The sequence below is a fragment of the Hippoglossus stenolepis genome, chromosome 4 (assembly GCF_022539355.2).
Source record: "Hippoglossus stenolepis isolate QCI-W04-F060 chromosome 4, HSTE1.2, whole genome shotgun sequence".
Taxonomy (NCBI): Eukaryota; Metazoa; Chordata; class Actinopteri; order Pleuronectiformes; family Pleuronectidae; genus Hippoglossus; species Hippoglossus stenolepis.
Window position 1 is genome coordinate 11278720 of NC_061486.1, and position 26521 is coordinate 11305240.

The window sequence follows — 26521 nt, forward strand, 5'->3', positions numbered from 1 at the left end:
TGTGTGTTTCATGTTGTGTGTGGTTACATGTTCCACACATCTGACACCCCTCAAAGTTATTTCCATACACACTCCGAAATAAAAATTTTAAAAAAGTATCACTATATATTTCCATCCTGTTGAGGTTACATTATCTGTGGGTTGTTTTCTGCAGAGTCAGGGCTCAGAGTTTGTTTACTGGTCTGGTCGGGCAGCCAACTCACCACAGAACATCGCCCAGACAGCTTGGACAGCTCGCCTCTCCGAGCGTTCAGGGCTTTTAGGGAGTCAGAGGGGGGATGGGGGTGGCGGTGATTGTCAGGGATTGCACAACTGTGAGTGGAGGAATGTGCCTGCCCTTGGGACCCAGAAATATTTCAGCTGCAAATACAGAGAGGGCTGAGGTAGGATAGGGAAAAAGGGAATAAAATGAAAGGGGAAACCAACCATTGAGTAAATGGTAAGTGTGGAGTTTTTCTTCCACATACTGGTCGCAGCTGTGTTTTCATTCTGGTGTGTCCAACCCTATGGTGATCTTTATATGAGAATGAAATAGAACAAATAAGCAGTGTGTGTCGTAAATGAAGCGTACGAAAAAATAAAAGTTTTATGATGGGGGCCTGTCCCGTGTTTAGCCAACTGCGGTAGGAGAAAGGGACGTAAAACAGAGGCAGATTATTCGACAGAAACTTTGACCCCTGCTAATCTCGCTCTGTGTGATTGGGGTCATGCAAATATTGCTGAGAACACAGGGAACCAACGTGATTGGACAGAAGCTTGTGGACTCAAACGGCGGGCAGCGCACCTTGAACCCTGCCTGGCTGTGCGTTTAATGGTGGATCACATTTCAGCCTGTCAAAGGACACGTAGCACATTATACATCATAATTGTACTGCTCATGTTGTAATAACAGAAATTATATTCACAAATGTTATTTCTTATGGTTTTGGTTTTCAATTCAACAGCCGAGGAGGTTTAATCGCTTTCACTTTGACTTCATCTTTAACGCCTCTGACATAATGTTCAAATTGTTTCTAGGGTGTAGTATTTCCCCTAAAGAGACCAATTTGACTACAAAATAGTTTATTGGGTTTTTCAGTATTATGAAGTATTTGTTTTCTTTTCACCCAGCCCTTGGAGTAATGGATTGGAAGTGCATGTCCGAGGAAGTTCATAACAAATAGAAAGAGGAGCATTCCAGGAGAAAGCCCCAGTGTAAGACACTGAACATCTGTTTGAGCTGTTAGTACAGCCAGTTGTCTTGTACAACACGGCAGACGTTTCTCCAAGTATGTGGAAGTAATTGCATTGTCTTCCTGAAAAAACAACCCCAAAAAAGTCTGACATCATACCTCAGGAGTTTAAATTGTTCATCACTGAGTGGCTGAACTCTTCGACGGGCAGAGAACTTCTACAGCAACTCTTTTACCAAGTGGATGACTCGGTGCACAAAACACACTGTATAATTAGGACTAACCTTTGAGATGATTGATTTTCCCTGTAAAGCTATTAACTATTTTACCTTTGTGCTGCCCGAAAGGCATTTCCGGTTGACCGCTCAACAAATCTATTCCACGTGATGCAGCCGTGGAAGATGAAAACATGTAAGTCAGTGACTAATGTTTGAGTTTGTACGGGGGGGAATGGAAATTACTTGTGAGAGGAAGTGGAGTGGAAGGCACGGGGCAAAGATTGCAAATGGACCAAAACTCAAATTAATTAATTACAATCGTGATGAGATTCCCTTGTTTCAGCTTGTAAACAGTGTGGCAACAGACAAGACCAGAGCAGTTTGACATCTATGATGTAGTAGCACATAAAACATCCAGTAAACTGAGCTCTGCAGTTGAACATCATGAGGTAAATAACCACCAATAAAAACAATGTAACAAGAGCTTTGAGGAGGCAGAACTTTAATTTGAATTGTTGTAGCATCTATTTCATGTGTTTTTGTATCATATCATACAAACCATCAAACATCATGTACATATGTTATCATCAGTAGTGACAGAAGTAAATCATTTATCCAATACCCCCTGTTCTTTTTACTAAAGTAGAAGAGCAAATGCATTGGTAGCCAAATTTATTGAAAGAATTAAGAGTAAAAATACTTATTGGATTATTATTTGTACTGATGCCAGCAGCGGTTTTATGTTGTTGTAGCTAGTTAAGGGGAAAGTTGACTATTTACATTTGTGATACTTTAAGCTATTGTGGTGCATCATATATTGATTTATTTGCTTCCCTCACCTCTGTCCTAATTTCTCCCATCATTGTTTGTTTTTGTATACTTTACTCTGTAAAGTATACAAAAAGGATGAGCCTCTGACCTCCAATGATTGTATTGATGTATACATTTTTTTAAATAAACATTTATATCATTTTATATATACATATAAACTGTGTGTGTGTGTGTGTGTTGTAATTGTGTCCATGAACCACTGGGAGACTCTCTCTCTCTCTCTCTCTCTCTCTCTCTCTCTCTCTCTCTCTCTCTCACAGTGTCTCTCTAGCTCTTTTCCCCATTCTCTCTCAGTGTCTCTCTCTCTCTCTCCCTCACTCACTCTGTATCTCTCTCTCTCTCTCTCTCTCTCTCTCCCTCACTCTCTCTCAGTGTCTCTCTCCCTCGCTCTCTCTCTCTCTCTCTTTCCTCACTCTCTCTGTGTCTCTCTCTCTCTCTCTCCCTCATCTCTCTCTCTCTCTGGGTGAATCGGAGGGGAGATGCTGGATTCGGGAGAAGGTCCGCCATTATTGGGAAGCTGAAAAAAAAGCAGCAGAGACTTGTACACACCGTCACACTTTGGGCCTGTCGGGGTCTGAACGTGCGGCAGCAGCTCGGTGCGGAGCGAGCGGTGGTTCAGCGGGGAATCAAACGTGTGAGCGGAGTGACGACGGGACGCCGCGTTTCCACACGGACCCTTTATTTCTTCACACAACAAAGGAAATAATAATTGGTCAAAACAACGTGGTGGCGAAGCGAGGAGGAAAAAAGCAGGCAGCGGCGGCAGCAGCTCCTCTCCTCCCCCTTCCCCTCGTCCATTCTTCGGTGTAAAAGACTGGAGTTTGAACAGCAGCTTCATTTTTCTCGCTCTCCTCCTCCTGACGAGGTTTTAGTTGTTTTTCTCCCCCCGAGACCCACGAAGAGATAATGTGCATGTGAAAACTTCGGGCTGACGGGAAGGAGCAGCGGCGGACACGCAGCGTGTTTACTGGCAGAGAGGAAGAGACAGAAAGAGAAAGAGGAGAAGAATCGACGGGAGAGGTTTTTGTCTCTTCTATTAAAAAAAAAAAAGAAAAAAGAAAAAGTCTTTCGCCGGCCGCGAGTCGCAGAGGAAGAGAAGGAGTGGACGGGATCTGGAGAGGGAGGAATGCTATGGTATGTCGACCACACTCTCCCCTTTACAACACATAGGCGCACACACGTGAAGGGACCATTTTTAAGAGCATAACTGTTTTTAAAAGGCGTTTTAAGGCCTTTATTTCCCTTTACTTTGCTGCATGGGTTGGTCAAAGCTGACAAGAAAACTGGGAGTCAACCTCAGCCCGCCCCCATTGAGGGCTGGTGTGATTTGAAGCCCTTAAAAGTAATACTAATAAATATCATTAATAATAATAATAATAATGCATGGGTGGATTTACAAGAAATGAACGAATACAGCTGCTCCTAATGTTTCTTGTTTAAATGACAAGTTTCCAGAGGAGAAAAAAAAGGGAGGTCATAAAAATGGATCTTGTCCAAACATTAAAATTGTTTGCACAACATCACCTGGAATGCATTGGTGTTATCAGGGCTTGAGAGGCTGCCCCGTATCCCTTTAAAATAGGAGGACCCTGTGGACTTAGCAGAGGGGAAATAGGATGTTTGTGTTGGACCCTCTCACCATCTGTCAAGCAACTGCATGTTTTGCGTGTTCATCAATGTGCCAATCACCTCCTGGATGAATAAATGCATCACACCAGAGGTTTTTTTGAGAAGTTTTAAACCATTCATTTTCACTGCCTGCCTACGCTCAACACTTTGGTAGCCGTCATCAGATTGTAGGTCAAAACCGGAGCTCTTAAACCTACTGAATTTGCAAACCTCAAAGCTGCATGTACAGGGCTTCCTGGTGACACACTTACCTAATGTGCATACGCCCTGAAACTCTCCCCTGTTCCCTTTTCCTTCAACTGTACCTGTCAGCCACAACAAAATGACTAAAATCTCTCTGGATTGAACGTGTAGCTGTTTCTCCACCAGTTAAATATCCCAGGTTGGGAATATTTACCATGACTCTCCGGATGATGCGTGTCTCCCTCTTTGTGCTGCTGATAGGCTGATAAAAGGCACCTGATGTTTGCATTTACCACAACCAATAATCTGTGGGGTGTTTTTGTGCCAGAACTAGTCACCGGTGTGTCACAGCTTTATTTCACTGCCTCTGCAAAGTGGTCACTGCCCCGTCAGCCACTCCCTTTTCATCAGTCCTTCCCCGACACTTCAGTACTTTTATTTCTAAAGTGATCTGTCCACCGGCCTCTGGATTATTGATTTAATATTGATTGTGAACAATTTCACAGGGTGACACAAGTGGGTGAACAGCAGTGTCGGTTTTTGATATGGCCTGAATACAGAGGTGCACAGCAAGATGGCTGTACTGCTGTGTCACTGACAACAAGAAGGGAGATTTTCAGGACACTTGTCATTTGATAATTGATATATTCTGGTTTGTATTTTGTTTCAAACCATCATGGTCCACCTAGAATTAGCATGCGTACTGGGAGGGAGTTGGTTTTGGAGAATGCGTCTCAACACGTGTCTCCAATGACCACTTGTGATCTCAATTCCCTGCTTTATATTTTCATAAACATGTACATCGTTCCTGTTTGCAAAGATTAAATGTGTTGAATTTAACCACAGGGAAGCAGAAATGCACTTTCACTGCCTCGTACTTTAGAAATTAAAAGAAGAAGAAATTAAAGCAGTGCAGACCAGGTATATTACTTGGTGTCCATCCGTTATCAATGCCACTTGTCCTTTTGAGGGAAGCAATCCCAGCGGACATTGGGTGAGAGGCGGGGTTCACCCTGGACAGAATCACCCAACTTGCTTGATCCACTTGTGTTTTATATGGGCTTTTCTAAAAAATATAGAATTTCTGCCTGTTGTCAAACTTTAATATCTGATGTCGCTATTGGTGCACATATGAATATATTCTTCCATTTACGTTAGTTCAGGTGGTCCTTCAGGGGAACCCAGGACTAGTTGTGTACACCCTGTTAAAGGAATGTGGCCCCAGGCGTCTCAGACCGACTCCGAATGTAGTCGGATGATCTTCGTGGGGGCATTCACACCAGTACTATACTGAGCTGTCCACTTGTAATATAATCACTATAGACGCATGTGAGCTGAGCCTGAATTGACTCATAATTCTGCATCGGCTCTGGTTGAGTTTCTAACCTTTTGAGCTTAATCAACCTCATCGAGAGTACCATGCTAAAAAAGAGGAAAACACAGACGTATACACATTTTCATTGGTGTGCCAGTCTCTTTGCTGTTAGGTAAATGTATTAGCAGCTGTCAGCACTTCTGTTCTCTGCTTGATTGGGCCCTTTGCACCGCAGTCACACCTCTCCAGGAAGCCTCTTCTTCCTCTAATAGCCATGCCATTTGCCCAGGCAGCAGGTTAGCTACCAGCATATACCCACTCAATCCTGTCTGTCTGTCCGCCTGCCTGCCTCTGGGCTGGGATTGTGATGTGAATCCCTGGGCTAGAACATGTTCCTGGGATTAGAGGCGGGCTTTGCTGGTCAGGATGTAGGTCAGAGATGCGGATACATCCTTTTGATGAGGACACAGAACGTGAGACTGTCCCATATAATGTGGACGGATAAACAGTTTTCAGAACTGAAAACAGTGGAGGGAGTCTTTCTTCATATTGTGTCTAATCCTGAGTCTTTGTTTGACCTTTTAAAACTGGACCAATAATCAAAAAAGAAGCTGAAAATTACTTGAGCTTTTTAGTCTTAAACACGCTCTCAGTCACTAAGTCCGGCTGTGAGCATATTATTTTAATAAGGAACAATATGTGTCTGACTTGTAATACCACTTAATTTCATAACTCGCCCCATGCCGCAGTATTTCCATGTCAACTCAGGCTTTTATGTCCACAAACCATTGTGCCGCTGAATGAAACGACGGCCTCTCACCTGCTCATTTGCAGATTTCACAGCGATACCTGTCTACGTGGGGCGACTCTGTATCTGCAGAGGATGGGAAATTTCCCTGCTCGTCCGAAAATGCGCCAAATCTCCTCCCTCTTGTTCTACAGGAGAGGTTTGCTTGTGAGTCAGTGTGAGCCTGTGTTTGATGGAGAAAGGAGCTAATTATAGCGGGCAGCTTTGGAGTTTGGTGGACCAGATTACAGTCACTCTCCTCTCAATGGCTGCCTTGTTCTGGTGGCCGATTATTAGGCAGAGAGAAGTGCATTCTGGGATGATTGTATCTGAATTTCCATTAGAAAGTGTGCCTGCCTCAGTTGAACTGAGGTTCTCTTCTCTCCCCACTGTTTCAGCTCCCTTTGCTCATTACAGATTTTGCAGATGGGGACAGCTTGATATAAAAGCCTCTGTAGTGTGCCCCCACACTGTTTTAGAGGCAGTTTAACTGTATCCTGAATGGCCAATTTATGTATAAGGGAGCTGACCCCAGATCAGCAGTAGTGAATGTTTGAGTGACATGAAGATAAAATAGTATCCTGTGCGTAGGCCCTTTATAACAAATGAGTCACCTATGAAATCAATCAGCAACAAAGACTGCATTTGCTCCATATCCCAATCCCACTTTATTATGGTATTGCTTTTCCAATGCAAATGCATTATTAATGCATAATGCGAGTGGGAAGTAATGACTTTAGATGTGATCAATGGCTGGAATGGGGGATGTTAAGATACTTAAAACTAGCTATCATGTTTCTATGTGGAAAAAAAAGACATGGGTGGCTGGGAGCTGTTTGGAAGCATGGTGACCATGGAGATAAAGGACCAGGATGTAAGCCACAGAGGAATGGTGACCTCTCTCTCTCTCTGTGTGTGTGTGTGTGTGTGTGTGTGTGTGTGTGTGTGTGTGTGTGTGTGTGTGTGTGTGTGTGTGTGTGTGTGTGTGTGTGTGTGTGTGTGTGTGTGTGTGTGTGTGTGTGTGTGTGAGCGGCCCTGCTTTGCTATTCCAGATACAATTACACAACAGAGGGACAGAGGGGTCGTAGAGAGGGAGGACATGAGGGGAGAAACTAGAACTAGGAGCAACGAGAGAGTGACACAACAAAGTGTGTAGTCAGTTGGAGGGGAAGAGAAAAAAAAAGCTACGAAGAATCAGAGAGTAAAGTAAAACGCGAGCAAACTGCTGCCAGTTTCTGCTTCAGGCTGTGTTCCTGGTATGTGCCCTTTCAGCTCTGTGCTCAGGGATCGACCAATCAATGACAGCCATAAGTAACCCTGCTGCTTGGCTATTGGCCACAGCAGAATTCCATGACTCAGCACGTCCGTAGATAAGATGTTATGATTGAGTCGCTGCCAATGAAATGAGGCCACTGCCCGGAGTTCAGTAGGTTGGACTTGTTTGCACCACCTACATGCAGTGCCCCCATGCTTCTTACCCCTCTGCGTCTCCTTGTTTTGTTGTTGGGGACAAGCGTGATAAGGGAGGCTTGTTCTGCATCATTACATACAGCACGCCATTACATTATCATGTGAAGGGCCCTAATGGCTTCTGATTGTTTTCGAGTGAGTCAGTGTTTTTGCTAAACTTGGGATTTTGAGAGGCTATAGACGATGGAAACCTCTCACCCTCAGAGACAAAGAGACTGCCCTGAAATCCACCTCCACACGTATTAAAAGATATAACTCTGAGCATGTTTGTCGTCTGCGGACACATACACACACTCACACATTTCCCACACTAACCCAACGCTTAGTTTTCATCTCTGCCTCAACCTGTCGGGCTGACCTACCCTAATCTCATCTGCAAGGCCCCAGGCTTCACCACCAAAATTACGCTGCAGTCAGGAGGAGAAGCCCCCGCGTGTCATTGTTTGACTTTCTCTCTGGAGATTGTCCCTCATGGCGCCCCTGAGTTTCCTGTAGGAAGTCCACCAATGCGTGGTTGCATGGGGGGAAAATGGGAGGCTGCAGGAGTAGTGAATAGGGTGAGGAGAAGAGGAGGGCTGACGGGTCAAAGGTGAAGAGAAGAGTCAGAGGAGGGCAACAATGGACTTCAATTTATAATCAGAAATAACCACCTTGAACAGAATAAACTACCCATTGCCTTTTAGAAACATTTCTTTTCAAATATTACAATTCGTCAAATAATTTCACGAAACGTCAGTGCTTGTGAATGCAATGGAAAATGATTTCGTGAAATTAGTTTCAGCCTTGACGCCACAGTTCAAGGCTCAAGCTGATCTTGGCAGTGTTGCCTGTAGAAGGACATCCCTGCCTATTAAAACTTGCTATTTAAGCCATTTTCAGCAATGACCTTTTCCTCCATATCGCCCTTTTCGTTTTATGGTTCCTTGAACCCCAATGTACCTGTCTAGTATTTTCTAATAATCAGCATAATACCCAGTGTCTCCACCTGATCTGAATAAACTAGTCAATTTTAAACACTTACTCACTGCAGATGGTAGTTACTTAGAACTTTTCTTGCTCCCCAATGTGAGTGAGCCCATGTGAGAATACAGCAGGAAAATGTTTGGGTATATTAATTAATGACGCTTCTAACACGCCACGGACGCAAAACTAGAACTACAGAAATATCTCAGGATGAAAAATAGGAGCCATGCTCATAGAATACGCAGATGAAGATGTCAACTTGGAAAGACTTTGAGATTAGAGAGCTTGTGCTGATAAGGGTTGATGCCAGTGTCGATGTCTTGTAAGCAAAACACTTGACTTCCCGTTGACTATAACACATATACTGTAAATCTTCACTATCTCATTGGGTGTGAATTTGCACCATGTCAATATATAATATATTAGGTATTAAGAATGTGAACGCTATTGCAACTCGACACTGCAGGGGCATAAGGTTTTGTTAAGTCTTCTATCCCAGTGTGTTGTCTGTTCATCTCAGTGTCTCGAACATGCTGCTTCTGTCTGGTGTTCTGACAACTTTATTGGAGGTGTCTTCGTACACCTGCAGCACTCAGACAGAGAGAGGTGGAGAGTGGGAGGCACGGAGGTGTGCTGCTTCCAACATCCTCTTATTAAAGTTGGCAGGTTTAATCACAGACTGATGAGCGTCAGAGCAAAAGGAGAGTGACAGAAATGGAGGGCGGAGGAAAAGGCCTGCGCAACCAGAACTCTTTGAAAGATCCTCATTTGACCTCAAGTTTTTCTCACCCTCCTCAAACTCCTCCTATAAGCTCTATCGATCCCTTCTGCTTCCCCTCTGCCTCTTTGTATTTTTCTTCTCTTTTTCACATTATCTCTGAAATGTTTCTGTTTATTTCCTCCAAACTTTCTGCGAGTGTAATGTTATTGTCAGCTGTGGTGAAGGACACAGGAAGGGCATCACCTTGTCACTAGAAATTTGTCTCAGATGCCACTTCAGGGGGATCTGGCCGCCACTGTGATGCCCTTTGGCATCTCCCCAGTGAACATGTGCTGACGCTGTCTCTATCCCACACAAACAGGAACACAAAACCCTTGTATTTGGACAAGGGGTGTTTTTCTTTCTTACAATGTTTTGATTAGGTATTCTTAACTTGGAGCCTGCCCCAGGCATTTTAACATTTGCAAATCATTACCTGGTTGTTAGTGATTAGTATTCATGGGTGATGCAACTCCACTTTGAAAGTTTGGAATGTGGCAGTGGAAATGGATAACTGTTGTCATGAGGGCACTGAAATGGCCTGAAAATTGTGGACACTGCTCCACACACACACACACACACACACACACACACACACACACACACACACACACACACACACACACACACACACACACACAATGAGAACAACAGTGGCTGACCCTTCCTCATCCTTACAACATAAATGTCAGAGTGGTTCTGGCCATTAGGCAGCTGTGTGACAGTGGACATCATATCCTCTTTAAGGTGAGAAGATAAGGTGGCTGTTCATAGCCATTCGTTATCACCGGCCGCGAGCCCCAGACACCTACACGTCCTTTATCTGGCCCACTCCCACTTTCTGGCCTGAGCGAGGGCTCGTGCAAGCCCAGGGCTGATGAGTAAGCACAGCTCAACCCCTGCAGATGGCTGGGCCTGCCGTTATCGATTGCAGCGCCACTGCCTGTCATCCAGCCACCACTTAGCTAATTTTGTCCATACTATTGTCTAACGGCTTGGAAACTGGCCATAAAACAGAGAGCGGCGACTAACGGCGGCGTCAGAGGGAAAGATGGATTTAAGCGATTGAGGAGGCACACCCAAAGCAGTCTGCGTAGTACTGTGTAATGCTTTCTGAGGATGATGAACACTCACTGTCATTCCTATTACTGCTCACACGGTCTATCTCTGTCCTTCTCCTTTTGTTACTGACTGTCCAGCCCATCTGCATGAATGAAAGACAGACTGTGATTTCTGCCAGTCCCTGCGTTGGCCTGGTTTCGGCCTCATTACTGCGATTGGTACTGTTGAGCAAACAGCACATTTATTTGTGCTAAATAAACCCTCTTAGTGATGAATCACCTTTAATGCATGAATCTAGGGGCAATTAGAAAATGCCGCCATGAATGTTGAAAAAAATCTATGTCCAGTGTGGCATTTTGAGGACTGAAAATGGATTTCGCTCTGAGTTGGGTTTTCACGGGGGTGACATGGGTCATTTCTCTTCTCAGTGCCATAATTTCCCAGGATGCAGTAGGGGCCCCAAGGTCCATAGCTCTTATGTCAGAGTTCATTTCCTGTTGCAGTGCTGCAGCAGCTCCTGAGGATCCACCATTTTGTAGCATTCCTGATGAGGGCTGGTGTCTCCCTCGTTTAATTTTCAACTCCAAAACTGTATCTCATAGTTTGCAGTTATCAGTTTATCCAAGATCCGCTGACCGAAACTGTGTTGTGCAGACTGTCAGAGACAATCCCTCACAGATCATGTTGTAGCAAGTTTTACAGGGAATACAAGTGGAGTTGAGGTCGTGTGAAATCGTCCAAACAGGATGAGATTATCTTATTGAAGTTACCGTTCATGGGGTTCAAACGTGAGATAGTCAGATATTTTTGAGAGTGAAAACCCTAACTACAGTTTTTGTTGCTGTTTCTATTTCTAATGATGCTTTTACACTAATATATCATTGCTGGTTGTAAGGGACACAAACTTCTGGCTGCTCGATTCCTGCCTCTTCCTTTGTTGCCGACTTCCATGTATGTCGTAAGTTGTGAAGATAAAAATAAGGGAAACATGGCAGAAGAATGTAAACATTTGTAGGGGTTGTTTTTGGGTTGGACGGTTGTTCGGAGAGAGAGTAAGGACAGCCTTCGCCACACCACGGCTCGTGTTAGTCACAGTTGTTGGAGAGAGGAGAATGCAGGCCTTTTTGCACAATGAGGGAAAAGGTCGTTGGGAATGCAGTTTGTCAGGTCAGGACGAGCCGGGCCTGTTGCAGCTTAAATTCATGTGACTGCCAGAGAGAACATGAGACGGGAGAAAGGTGAATCTCAGCTTGGTGTGTTTATTTGTCAGACCATTTGTCTACACAGTTCATGTATTTACTTGTCATCAGTCTAGATGACTTATTAGACGATAATGTGTTATTTAGGTCACAGTGTTTCACTGAAACGTGAGGAGTCTGTGTATATTACAGAGGTGGCAGCATGTCCCTCTTTTTCCCTACATTTGGACTAGCATTTGTACAGGAGGGTGTGAGCTTTTAAAGTGAAACATGAGAGGTAGAATATACTTTTTCAAATAATGAGAAAATTATTTACATTTTTGAAGAGGTATTTGCTGTTAAGTGATTTATTTTAATGAAATCTTGGGACACAAGAGAGACAGCTTTAAACAATAATGCTCAAAATTGACTTTTTGTCTCCAGAATAAGTCAAGTTCCAAAAACACTAGATCCTACATATCCCACAATGCAACTCAATAGTGACCAAGCTTACTTGAGTGAGGTGTACCTTGAAAATTTGTTATACTAAAATAGATTTGTGAGTTCAACAAAACTAGACATTTCAAGATGTCAGCTTGGACTCACTGTTTGCTGACAATTTAAACAATAAATGATGGATTGATTAATCAAGAAAAATAATCAGCAGATTTCTTAGGCCGAATCACACTGAATTTACTTGACCTGCTGATTCTAAGTGAACCCCACACTGTAAAGATAAACCTTCCGTCATAATAGTCTGGTGCTCCTGCATGTGAGAGAATCTGTCAGCGTATGTCTCTGCCTGCTTGTTTTTGTTTTCAGTCATGCAGTTGCTCCGAAAGGCAGTTGGTTAATCACTAGTGACTCTGAATGACTAATGGCGTATTCATCTTACAGTGATTGTGGAAAATACTGTTGGTGAATATTTCTTTTGTTTTCAGTTGTTGATGAGATCTGATCGATGAGAATCCTCAGCCTGTAGTGGCAGATTCTGTAGCGTAGACAAATTACTTTTCAACATGACAACAAACTTTAAGTCTAGAACTGTTGTTGGGGTCTCTTCATCTGCCACCTCCATGATTACAGATAAAACACTACCACTGCTTCTTATAAGCACAATCAAAAATTTGTAATTAAATTTGCTTTAGAAAATTGTAATTGTTTGTGCTAATAAGTGGAAATTTATTCTAATTCTCTAGTGAAGTATTGTGTGAGAGTGCTAATGGTAATGTTTTTTAACCACAAGTTAAACATTAAGGATCATCACAGAGAATAAAAAACCTGCATCGATCAGGTTTATATTTTACATATCATTGTACACTGTGTGCACAGTTTTATTGACATTAAGATTGTTTTACTGCTTAAAACTGGAACTGTTTTTTACTTTTAACCACAAGTCCAGTTCTGCCCTGACTGCATAGTTTCCGCATGACCTTAGATTACAGTTTGTAAAATGCATATTGACTGTTGTAAAACCTAATTCCCTCGTGCTGGTTCTTCTTCCACATGTTGCAATACACAACAAATAGACATGGTGATGGAAGGTTGTAAACAACCTCTTTGTGATTGATGTGATTTTGATTTGGTGAAATGCACAATGAAACAAACGTCAACCTTTAAAATAATGATTTTAAACAAAGCCAGCAGTGAGTCTCGTCATGTTTGGGACCGGTGATTGAAATGGTGTTTTCCACTCTCATTGTAATCTCGGAAATGAACAGTCACAGTCACTGTGACAGAAGTAATTGTCAATTACTTTGCCTTTATCAGTTTCCTGTCAAATGTCAGCCATAAAATGACAAAAACAAAAGTTAACATTATAAGGATGTTGATGCTTCCATTTTATCTGTCACCTGCTGGGCATACATTGTGAGAATATGAATGCGCATGTCAGAAAGATCAAGAGGAGAAGAGGGAAGAAAGAAGGAATAACAAGAGTTGATAAAATTGGACAAGAATTGCAAGAGAAATCTAAGAGTATATCAGAGCCATCAGCTTAGGTGTTGACCTAAACCTGTCAGATCGTTTTGAGTCACGCTTGCTTGATTGCATGGCACCTCTTGTTTTTGTGCTATTTGGTGGAACCAACCAAACAAGTGCCTGAGACTAGTTTAACCTGTCCATGAACCATTAATCAGGCATTACGCACGAGCACACTGTCAGACCTTAAGCAAGCCCTGTTTCAACATACTCGTATATTACAGAGACTCCCATCCACAATAATTCTCCATGTAAATATACCCCCTCTCTGTCCCTGCTGTTTGGACTTATTGGATCAGATTCTAGGAAATTGTGCAACTCTGGTGAGTGTTCACATGCAGCTTTTAGACCACAGAGCGCAGGCCTTGCCTTTTCCTTTTCCTCCTTTCCCCTCCGCCCGCTCCTCCAGAGGTCATAGTTGACAGGAGACATGGGTGGGTGATGTCAGCCGTCTCGTCAGAGGACTCGGGGGGTCCTCAGGGATCCTGTGAGGTTGGGCAGCAGTTCCAAGGGGGGAGAGGGGAAGCAGTGATGGCATAGAGAGGAAAGGAACAGCTCACTGTTTGGACTTTGTTTGTTTTCTTCACATGTCAGTGCTAAAGAGGGAGACAGGATGTCGATGTTCTCTCTCTCCTCTTCAGCCAAGAGGAGCTCATTCATGACTGTGTGCAAGCAACTGGAACTGTATGATATATTAAAAATATATATATTCTGCAGAACGTCCTTGTTTTTGCTAATTTCAATAGTAATCAGGAATTCGTTAGGTTGACATTAGCGTTTCATGCTGTGGAAGTTTGCCACTTCTTCAAGAAAAGCTTGTTCTAGCAGCCTGGCACACGCTGGGTTGTTGAATCGTTCTGTAATGTTTAACACCGTATGCTAAACACTTGTGCAGCGGTTGTGAGAGCCCTGTGAGCATGTGGGGCGGTGCTCCTGGGGCTCGCCGATGATGTACCATGGTAAACAGTTCTCACTGCTTGCACAGCTGTGGCACACTTGACAGACCTCTGCAGTGCATGGAGAGAGGGAATTGGAAAGAGGGATGGGTTGGAATCAGGCACACTGATATCCTTTTTCCGCTAAAATCCTTTTTCCACTAAATTTGCTCTGGTTTTTAAACTGGATCTGTTCAGGATTCTCAGAGTCTTGGTGCTACCCAGTGAACCAACCCGTGTTTCCACCAAGTTACCATTGTAATTGAGGATTCGTCATTAATAAAGGGCATTGCACAGTGCACAAAGAAAGTGAACAGAAGTAGCAAGAAGAGCCCGTCCACAAAATAATTTTCAGGACGATGCTCATGTTGATATTGGAAAGTAAGAAATTACATGTATATTTAAAAAAATTGACCATGATTCCAAATCAGAATAATATTTATTGGCCAAGCATGTGTACACATACAAGAAATCTGACTTCGGTTTTACATTTCTCTCTGTATACTTACATTGAAATAGACTTTCAGCCAGGGGCAACTACAACAAAAAACTGAACAGATAATATAAAGAATCGTACAAAAATACTTAAATTACTTAAATTATAGTGGTGGATGGTTGGGACTGTACAGCACAATAACCTGTAAAACACCAATATTCATATTTGTGCATTTCGGCAAACATCAACCTCGATACCGATGTTTGTTAAAGGCTCATATCGGCCAATAAATCAATCCGGCACAAGATGGTGGATCACAGGGATTACCTGAGTCTATGTGCTCTTTTAACAGATACTCTGTTTGTCTGCAGACCTCTACTCTCTCTTTTTTTTAGTCAACTCCTCACATACTTCCTCCATTGTTCCCTTCTTCATCCCCTCTTTCACAGACATCAGTGCGGTTTGCTCTGGAACCAGATTTTTTTTGGTCTCCAATCGGGAACAGACCTTTTGGTTTCCAAACCATTTTATTTTTGGTCGAAATGCGCCAAACGGCTAAATACATTCGCTGCACAAACTGGAACAGAACCCGTCCCGTGTTAGAGGAAAAGCGGCGAGAGAGTCAGAGAGGGAGGAGCGGGGTAGAGTCGCCGGACCAATACAACTGAGGAATGCTGCAAAGACCTTTGGGGCAGGATACAAACTGCAGAGAGGACAAGTGAGTGCAGGGGAAACAAGCAGAAAACTGATTATAAATGACAAATCCCCAGCTCTTGCGACCAAACGGAGTTAGCTGCTGTATCCTGAGGGTGGGAAAATGCAACAGCGATAGCTCCGACTCCAATCCAATCTCCTGTATGTGCTCTACGTGCATGTGTGCGACTGTGTTTGTGTATGTGGCCTTCCTAAATTCAACAGACTGAGACAGGAAATTTTGTCCCTCCCCTCCTCTGTCCTCCCCTCATCATCTGCCCCTGCGCTCGCCGCCTGTCGCTGATTGGCTGGAGGGAGAGCGAGGGATGAGATTTTGTCGCCTAATCTGCCAGCAGATCGCCACTGATGGGCCTCTGTAGAATGGCTTTAGTAAATTACTGTTCCAGGGAAGGCAAAATCCCTTCTATCAGATAGCAGCTCTCTCTTCATCTCGCCCTCCGTTCCAAGTCCCGCACTCTCTTTCTCTTCACTAGATCAGTCAGGCTTTGACTTTATCTCTTTATCTCTACCTGGCTCTTCTCTTCTCTCAAACCATTGTCCTCTACTCCACCCCCCCCCCCTCTCTCTCTCTCTCTCTCTCTCTCTCTCTCTCCTCTCATTCTTTAATTCCTTTTTGTAACCTTTTTTTTCTCAGCCTATGGGCGTCGCACCTGTAGTGAATATGATGAGTTGGTGTCAGTATGAGAATCTCTGTGGCTTTTGCTCTTAGGCTACTTGTGTGTGTGTGTGTGTGTGTGTGTGTGTGTGTGTGTGTGTGTGTGTGTGTGTGTGTGTGTGTGTGTGTGTGTGTGTGTGTGTGTGTGTGTGTGTGTGTGTGTGTGTGTGTGTGTGTGTGTGTGTGTTTCCAGTATCCCCTGGTGTGTTTGTGCATGTTAACAAGATGGACCTGTTTTGAGGGCAGCCATTTTACTTTGCCCAAACTGAAATTGCACAGGATGCAATTTTGTACATCCTGCAAAGTGTTTCTGGGTTAGAGGGAATTCGTTTTTCTGCACGTGGTTTTATTTTTGCTGACCAGCTTGACTGAGGTAGACGGAAAGAAAGTTAAGGAGTGAGATAGATAGTGAAAAAGAGGGGTGTTTTTGTGCAGCTCTCTGTCTGGGTACACTCTTCCCTGAGGTGGGGTGGATGTTGACTTGTCATGGAGCCAAATTCCCTGTGACCTCCTGTGTTTTGTTACAGCTCATGATAACTCCTCCTCAGTCTTGTATAACAGCCAGCGTAGTCGCTCTGCGCTGACATACGGCAGCCAAGCATTTCTGACGTCACACAAAGTGGCTGTCACTGTGACGGTACTCCAGCTCCATAATTAATAGGTGGTGTGTAGTAAGAGGTGGAACGGAAACGCACACAAACACACTATTCATTTGAAGTGTGTTTTAGTGCTGTGCTGTTGTGATGAGGTGTTTCAGCATTTAACCCAGTCCAGCAGAAATATGGTTGATTGGTAAAGGTTTTTTATAATGAGCTGAATAATTCATCAAAATATGAGTAAAAGTGCAATGTAGGTAAAATGTGTCACAACCCCCTTTAATACATGAAGCATTGTGATGCTAAAGTGATGATGCTACAAACTATATTCTGCAGAAATAAATACAAATGTATGTTCTATAGGGCTTTGCCAGTCTTATCAACCACTCGAAGCGCTTTGCAGTAGAAGTCACATTCACACATTCATACAGCACTATCACAAACCATTCATACACTGTTGCTACAGCCGTCAGGGGCAATTTAAATTTATTATCTTGCCAAAGGAAAATGCAGACCGGAGGTGCCGGGGATCGCACATACCGACCTTCAAGTTTGTGGACGGGTCTCTCTACCCTCCTAAGCCACAGCCGCCCAAGTAATGGTTAGGGTTAGCGATTTGCTCTGATTCATAATTTGACAATTTCTTTTAACGAAAAACAAATGCAAAAAGTCAATTTTCCACTTAAATTGTGACTCATGTCATAACAAAAATATATTTCAAGATAATACCAATATGATTTTTTGCATACTCTTCAACCATTGCAATATCCAAGTTTTCTCTGTTGGTTTTGGTCATATTAGACAAAATGCATTCAAAACCAGCCCCTGTTGTTTATTGCAACATGAGTTAGGATTCTAATAATTTAGGTGGGGAAGTTTGATGATTCAAACAGTGGTGGGATCGATCTTTGTGACGTCACTAAAGCTGTTTTCAGATATTCACTGAACGTAATTGTCAGAGTGAGGGGCTCTGGATTATCTTTATACCAGGGGGCCAGGCGGAAAAAGTCCATAGAAGTTAAGGAGAATTCTATTTGAGAACACAATAGATAGTTCCTCCGCAGGATTCGCAGAGAGGGAGCGGGGGTAATGATGACGCTTCTAACGCAAAATGATCTCCCGGTGAAAAAGCGGTGACACAGACGAAGACGTCGAAAGAGTTTGTGGTGATAAGAGCCGTGTCTGTGTGTTGTCAAGAAAATCATGTTGTCCACCTCTCGCCTCAACAATGCAGAGGATTTGTCCCTGTTGTGAGCGTGTCTGTGCAGAGAACTTCCCGCTGCGTTGTGTGAAAAGCAGATTCTGGGTAAACTCCGGACCCAATTTTTGGACTTTACCCGCAGGTCATGTCTGAAAACGTCTTCAGTAACTAGCTGACGACTCATGACCACGGTCGGAAACATCCACTTGTTCTCATCATACAACAGTGAGTCTGTCCAGGTTTCTCAAAGCCGGGATGAGCGTTTTATCCAGCTTTATAAACTAGGATATGATGTTAACACTGCTTTGTCTATTAACCCTCTCAGAATTTTGGAGGGAATATTGATCCTCTTTGGCTCATACAGCTGTTGAGCAACTAATCACCTTTAATTTTAGAGCATTACTTGAGCTTCACTGGTTGGTGGCGTCTTGTTACACTCTGATAATGATCAGACTGTATGGTCTAGTTTTTGCCGGTGTACCAATAATGATTAGAAGAACAGTAGAACTTGTGTTGAGCCCCACCCTTCTTTATTGACTCTCTCCCCCTGCAGTCTGAAAGGAAGCATCTGCCGCCCCCTCTGCCTCCGCCACCGCTTGCCACACAGGCTCTCCCTCCACAGCCCACACCGCTATCGCTGCGGCTGCTAGCTATCCAGCTCGCGCCAATGTCAGAGCCTCTAATCTCTCTTGCATAAAGGCCATGCAAAGGGAATTTATGTTCGTCTGCCACGGGAAGAAAAGCAGAAGCGGAGAATCGTTTGAGCAGGTTGACAGATAAGGCTCTTGTGCTTTCTGTGTGGTGCTTTTTAAGCCGTGTTAAGCTGCTTAATTAGACATAATCTACAGACCCCAGACTGAGGCAGAACTAATGAAGTTAAAAGACTCAAATCCCATCCTGCCATCACACTCTCCTCTACTCCACACCATCTCATGCACCTCTCCGTCTCATCACTACACGCTCTCCTCTCTGCTACCTGCCATCACACTCTCTCCTCCTCACAGCACACTCTCCCATGTCTTCTTCCCTGTCATACCACCGATATCCCTTCCATCCCTCCATCACTCCCAAACCTTCTGTCCTGCCTGCATTACAACCCTCAAACCCCTGAAGCTATTATCACCACCCTCAGAAAATCGGTAATCCAAAATGAAACTCATTTAGAAAATTTAGGATTTAACTTTTCCCTGCACACTTTGATATTGTGGGAAATATGCTTATTAGCTTTCATCGGAGAAAAGATGAAGAGATCAATGCCACTCACACGTGTCCCTTAAACATGAAACGGACAATTAGCTTAGCTTGAAAGTAGAAACAAGGAAACAGCTTGCCTTGCTCTGCCCAATGTTAAATCAACATATTAAAGGTCTAAAGCACATGTTTTATAAATTGCTTTTTCAAATCTCACAAAAATTTTAGTCTAATAATGGCTATTTGTGCTTTGATGGGGGTTAATGCAATACTGTCTCGACGGGGGGGGTTGTTATTTTGTAGTTTTCATTGGTTTGTCATCTAACAAGGAAACAGGCAAGATTACTGTTCTATTTAAGCTCTGTATGCGTTCTCTTTATGTTAACCTGGTTTTCGACATACCTGTTGAGGACAACATTCACAATCAAGATGAGAAGGGTAGTTTGACAGTTTATTCAAATTGCAAACTTGGAACTCGAAATAGACTTTAGTCGCACGGTGATGAATATGTATAAATATTTGTGTACAATGATCATACAATAGGGCTGTAAAGATTCAGAAACCAAGACCGAAACTGCGATTTAAAAACGTCTACTCTCTCGATACTGGACAACATGATACAACTCCAAATCGTGCTTATTCTATTTAAGGTTATGGCGAGCTTTAGATATTTCATTGTGTCATACTTTCACGTGGCATGTGCCTATTGGAAACTTCCACATCTAAACTCAGTTATGTGATTAAGTTCCTCAAACAGTAAGGCACATCAAATAAACAAAGAAAACACTATAATGGCGGCTGAGGTTTTGGCACTAATGGCTCACCATGATCAAAAATCAAAAGGTTGAAGCCAGACTAGGAACCAGGGGGAAGTGGTGAGTGTTATCGCAAGATATTTGGCAGAATGTGCTGTAGTTTAACACTCTGCTTCCACCCTCTTCCCCGCCCTTGTTCTCAGGCCCTCACTCTTCCTACTGCAGTACGAAGAGGACAAGTTTGTCATGTCACCAACACACTCCTGTCCTCTAATCCCTCCATGAGATCAATCTGTGCACTGACCATGTGTATGAATATTTATCCGTATAGGTGGATGAGTGATTTCAACTTTTTGCCAGCTTACAGTAATGCTTTGTTCGCATCCCAGCTCTTGATGTTGCCCCCTCTCTTGTTGCTGTGCTGTGTTTACATATCTCTCCTATCTCTGCATCTTGCAGGACCAGCTTTCTTTGTCATGTTTTGAATTTTCCCTGAAGCCGAACAGCAGTTACTTTCCTTCGCAGAGGAGTGGCTGGCATTGCTGGCTTGTAAAACGCTCATCCTCAGTCCAGGAGGAGATTGCAACGGACCATTGTTGGGTTTCATCATCGTCATGAATGCGATTCCTCACTAGTGATGGTCTGTCAGGGAATTTTCTTCACCCCATTATCTTTCTGCCTCCCCTCCATGCCCTCCTCCAGCCCTCCTGTCTGCCTCGCCTTTACCTTTTATCCTTTTGTACTGTCCAACTCATTGCTTTAACTATGTTTTGCTTGATAGTACATATTTACATTCATTTAGGTGAGGCACATCTAAACACATCCTGCAGCTTTGGTATGAAAATTACTTTTGGCTCTTATCAGCCGCAAACACTTATCAGGTAATATTGTCATGTGCATATGTCTCCCGCTGCCTCTCATCCTTACGTGACAAACCTCTTCCTCTCCCCCCCGCTGTACCGGAGTCCCAGCGCTGCCCAGTATCGTGGTGCTGTTTAGTGGATCTAAGGGCTGCTGCATTCTGGTCTCGCTTGATTAGCCAGTGTGTGATGCTGTAGGCAGCTTTGTTTTGTTGCTGAATGGACTGTTCCGCTGAGAGCGCAGGAGACGGCGAGGAAGGAGGGGATGGATGGGAGAAGGGTGGAGTGGAAAAGGAAAAAAGCAGGAGAACGCAGTGGAAAAAATGGAAAATGAGAAAGGATATAAAAGGATAGGTGGGGAGAAGATAAATGAGACGGGAGAAAGCGGCAGGACCAAGAAGGGGAAAGCAGAATTCAGGAGAGGACGATGATGCACAGGAAAAAAGTGAAAAGAAATGACCTCCTCCTGTAGAGAGGAAAGATAACTGTGAGTGTTTAGAAACGCTGAGGTGGACAGAAGCAATATCTTCCACCAACACAGCACCTGCTAGTCTGCCGGCCCCCTCCCATTCATTGACCGACTTTCTATTGTGGGTATTTGTGTGTGCACTTACGTGTGTGTGCGTCTTTCTGCCTATGGAACTGCATACACACAGTTACTACCCTCTTTTGTTTCAGTCCACGAGATAGCAGCCTGAGATTTTGAGCTGGAAACATGTTAATACTCAGACACTACAAATCCCTGAATCCCTGCACTGCACCACTTTAATACATGCATGATGGGCTTTAATAGGTTTTCTCGTAAAATATAGAAGCTCTGTGCAGTAGTTTCTCCTCCAGTGTCTGCACATACATACACAAAATGTAGTTCTGTTGTAAACCTCTGGGACCAGGGCCATAGAGTTCCTTTAGGAGACACATTGATTGCTCTCACAGTCATACTGCAGCTCCTGTAGGTTGTGGGTGTGGTTGCTAAAGAAACCAGATCACCAGTCAGTCACATCACCATAAACCTGTCTTGTTTTGAACATGAACATAATCAAGTAACACATGTAAACATTTTTCAGTAATGTGGATATTTTCAAGCGGCGCAGTTCGCCAGTTATGATAATAACAGGTTACACCCACTGCTACAGTTAACAGCTCGGCACTGTAGCTGCTTTAACGTTGATTTCTTTGACTTGACAGGGCGAGCTAGCTGCTTCATAGCTTTAAATCTTTAAACTGAAAAGCCTAAAAAACTGGATCTTCTTAAATACAACCCGACAGCTCTCTCCTCCAGCTGTCGGCCAATTACACCCAACAGCTGTCTAGCTAGCAGCTATCTTCCTGTCTTACACATAGACTGTACATAAAGATGGACAAAAGACAACTCTGAAAAAGTGAAGCCAAATAATCTTGATCACCCTCTCACAGCTGGAAGCAGTTTAGGTCCCTGTATCCTGCATGTTAGTGTCTGGGACATGGACAAAACAAAATAAACCTTCAATGAATTTTCTCAATGATGGCTTCTGTCATTTTAGGTAGTTCTCATCAGTAAGTTTGGTGTTAGCTAGTTATTTGATGCTATAAAATTGGGGTGGAGCATCATGATTGACAGCTGAGACATACTAGCGATTGGTCGAGCATGTGTTTCTATGAGACCTTGATATAGCGGCTCCACACCACGATCACTATTGCGCAAACTCTGGCAAATTCTCAAGATGGCTGCACCCCGTGTCAGGGATATTTTGGCTTCATTTTTGGACAATGGGAGGAAGTGGGGATATGTCTTTGATTTCAGACCAATTAAATGTTAAAACACTCCGCTGGTCTATTACAAATACTATTCCCCTTCTCTTGATGTTTTCTACATCAAAATCACACAGTTCTTATTTTCTCAACAACCCAGTAAAGATGCATGCAGCAAAACAGGGAGCCTTTAAATGAGTTTAAAAAACGGTTTATCATAGGCTAACTTCATTAGCATTCATTAGCTACAGCTGAGGGAATTTGCCAATAACAATTGTCATTATCGCCGCTGAAATCAACAGTTGTTGGCTCAAACTTTCGATTACATCAGCTTGTTAAGATGCTTCTAATTGTGCCATTTTATAATTACAATCGCAGATCTTGTGATTTAAAAGTTGCAATCTTTCAATATAAAATCAATGACTCCTTCAGACCTGCTGCATTGTCCATGCAGGTCCCTGGATGAAACTAGGCTTTAATCCCTCTTCTCATGCAGATATGAATACATGCAGTTGAAATCATGGGAATGCTCCTCCACACCTACAATACAGCTTTAAACAAAAACCCTCTCCTGCTTTCTGAAGCGTGTTCATCCCATCCTCTGTCTGCTGCCCATCTGATGACTAGACTCTGTGTTTTATCTAGGCACAGAGAGATGGAGAAGGATGAGAGAGCCCAGAAAATTTGGCTTTTCATTTCAATATGAAAAAGAATGATTTTTGTTCTCTCTGGGTTTTTTCTTCTTGCAATGTTTTTATGTGTGTAATTCTGTATGCCTGTGCCAGCGTGTATGTTTGGTTTTGTGGAAGCAGACTGCGTTGTCGATGGAATAAAGCCCACTGTGAGCGTTGACAGTGTTGGCTTGTTAGTGCTGATGGGGTGGATGAATGCTGAGTACTGTGGGCTGGAATAGGAGGGCGGATCTGTAATGTTTTCTGGCACTTTATGTGTCTGAATTCTGCAAATGTTCTCTTGGTAAATTCAAGGTTGCGCACTAAAATGAAAATATGACAACAGCAAGTCCCCCCAAGCTCCTCCTTTGCCATCTACGAGCCTCAGTCCCTCATTCATTGCATTTCTTTTGTCACTTTCTCTTATTTCTCTATCCGATAATTGATCCTTCTTTTCTGCCTCATCCTCTTTATTTTTCATTGTCCTAGAAATGTTTGCTTCCTTTAGTGGAGCTCTATACGTTTCCAGTCCTCCCTTTTACCAATGGTCTTTTTAATAGATGATTGGAAGAGAACACACATGCACACATTCATTCACACACGAGCGAAAGACTGAAATAAAGAAGCCCTTTATCTCTCCTACCAGAGACTCTTCGTTCATGTGCTCGCATGCAGATGAATAATATATGTGGATACGAGAGCGTGCAAGCACACACACATTCACACTAACACACACATACACACGAAGGCACAAACACAAGAACAAGTAACCCTTTTCGATTGCTGGTGATGCTGACATGGGCTGTTGTGCTGTGCGTTTGTGCTCTTGGTAACGCTACTGTGCGTGCGTGCATGTGTGTGTCTGTGTGTGTGTGCTCTGCTGACTGCTGTCACTGTGAAGGGATGTAGAGTCTCCAGGGGCATGGTGATGAATGGGAGTGTTGTCACCAGTCAGGTCCAGCTCTTTGTGCTGTCTTTATGCTGCATGTTCTCCTATTATACCACAAGTGCTGCATGTTTGGTGTGTGTGTGTGTGTGTGTGTGTGGCTTGAATTAAAAAAATCTTGGTCAGTTATGATGTTCATGTGCCATACACGTGTATGAACATCATGTCAACACGTAGGATCTTCGAACCACATTCATAAACCTTGTGTAAACCTCCACATCCTTGTCTTCAAAATGCAGACGTGTGTGTGTGTGTGTGTGTGTGTGTGTGTGTGTGTGTGTGTGTGTGTGTGTGTGTGTGTGTGTGTGTGTGTGTGTGTGTGTGTGTGTGTGTGTGTGTGTGTGTGTGTGTGTGTGTGTGTGTGTGTGTGTGTGTGTGTCAGTCACGTGTGATTGCACCACACACACCTCGCATGGATAATTATGTGAGTGTGTGTGTCTTTGGCTTTCAGCCAGCAGGAGAGGATGTCTCCTGTGTCTGCATGGAGATGTGTCAGTGTGTGAGTCGAGGGCTCTGAGAAAATGCTGTCAAAGCAGAAGCAGAATAATTTGCCTGCAGACACATTCATGATACGGTGATGTGTGTGCATAAATTTGCCTTCCAGTAGACCGGCTGTATGGTTTACTGATAGTGTGTGATATGAGGAAACCCATAGCTGAATGTGGAGGGCTCTTTTTTTTCTTTCTTGCTGGTCTATACATGGATACTGGTCCCACTGGGACCTCTCTTAGAAGACATGGAGAGTATACGTACTACACACACAGGCACCACATCACACACACACATACTTATTCATGGAGAGTAGAGAATTAAATTCCTCTTAAGTTCTGTGGTTTATACAGATGAATAGGATTTTGGATTTGCGTTGTTCAGTGGATGTGGAAGCAGGTCATTCTGGGGTATAAGAAGGTATTGGATTGTCTTCTAAGGGCACTTTCACTATACCTTGTTTGATGTGGAACTATGGGCTTTTCAGCAAAAAGTGTGAAAGGTGTCTTGAGCAAAGCGTGGACTAACAGACCAAAATTGACCCTGACTAAAAAAGTGGGTCTCAGATCAAACTGAATCATGGCTTATTCATTTGCTTTTGGATAGTTGGGACTTTTGGACCAATTGCTAGAAGTTGAGAGAGCATCAAACAACAGAAGAAGAAATAAGAAGCGGAAGTGGCTCGTAGGATTGCTTGTAGTCCTCTGACGATATAATGTTTGAACAACGAGGACGTTCTTATTGCTGGTGGTATTACCATAATAATATTACAGTGGCGACAGAAGTAACAGAGTGAACTGGTTCATTCATTTTATCCATTCAAACAGAAAGACAAATTTATTCTATGCACTTAATTCACAAAAGTTAGTGAAAACAAAAGCAGAATTGAATACACACAGATGTCAGATACACACCCGTCTGCAAACCTATCAATGTCAAGTATGTAGACACAGCCCGCGTAGGTGACAACAGGACGTATGTATGTCAAATGTTAGTGCGCTCCCTAAATTCCAATGTGAAGCCACAACAAATTGGATCAAATGTAAACAATGTAACAATCACACGAACCTTGCTCCAGACTTTAAGGTGTGAAAATGCCCTATAAGTGATATGTTCCTGTATTGATTGCGTTGACTTTTTCTCTGCTATAAGGTAGTCTGGTCAGAGCTGTTGAATTCATTTTGTATTGTATGGAATATAGACAGCTGTCTGTAATGTCACTGACATTGGATGCCGAGCCATATACCAACGGTGCTATACAGGAAACTGTGTTCCGATAATCTGGCCTAATTTCCAGGAGAGTCGATGAGAGTATAGCATGTCTGCACATTAATGCTTTGTTTTACCGTCTGGGAGGCATCATTCTGAGTGTGTAGTTGTGGTGGGAATGTTTTAAATGTTCTTCCAGGTCAGTTAGACTCTTATCACTGTAGATACACGAGATCGGCTTTCAGACTTTTCCAACCGATCTCAGAAACACATTGACCTTCTGTCTTGTTATAATGGAGATGTTACTGACCAGTGTAGACCCCAAAAGTTTGATTTTGGATTCTATGAAACAGATGTCACAGCTTTTTGGTTATATGGCACTTAATGCGTTATGTTCAATTTTCTTGCCAGCATTCTAGTAAAATGTCCGTAAAATGTCCAATTGAGCCCATATGAGAATACAGCATGAAATCCCAGCAAGTGAGTTGGTATGTTGTGTTTCCAACACACGGTGGATGCAAAACTGAAAAAAACCTAACTAATTAAAAGAATACTATCATATCAGGAGGAAAAAGAGGTGACAT

At 43.2% G+C, this 26521-nt stretch overlaps 1 protein-coding gene across 1 annotated transcript in view; it reads left to right on the plus strand.

The window, feature by feature from the left end:
* Nucleotides 1-2655: 2655 nt before the first annotated feature.
* arhgap35a (Rho GTPase activating protein 35a) overlaps nucleotides 2656-26521 on the plus strand; it is a 67731-nt gene continuing 43865 nt past the window's right edge. Inside the window, exon 1 of the mRNA XM_035153532.2 lies at nucleotides 2656-3355. The gene's annotated coding sequence lies outside the window, so the exon portion shown is untranslated. The remainder of the gene's footprint in view (nucleotides 3356-26521) is intronic.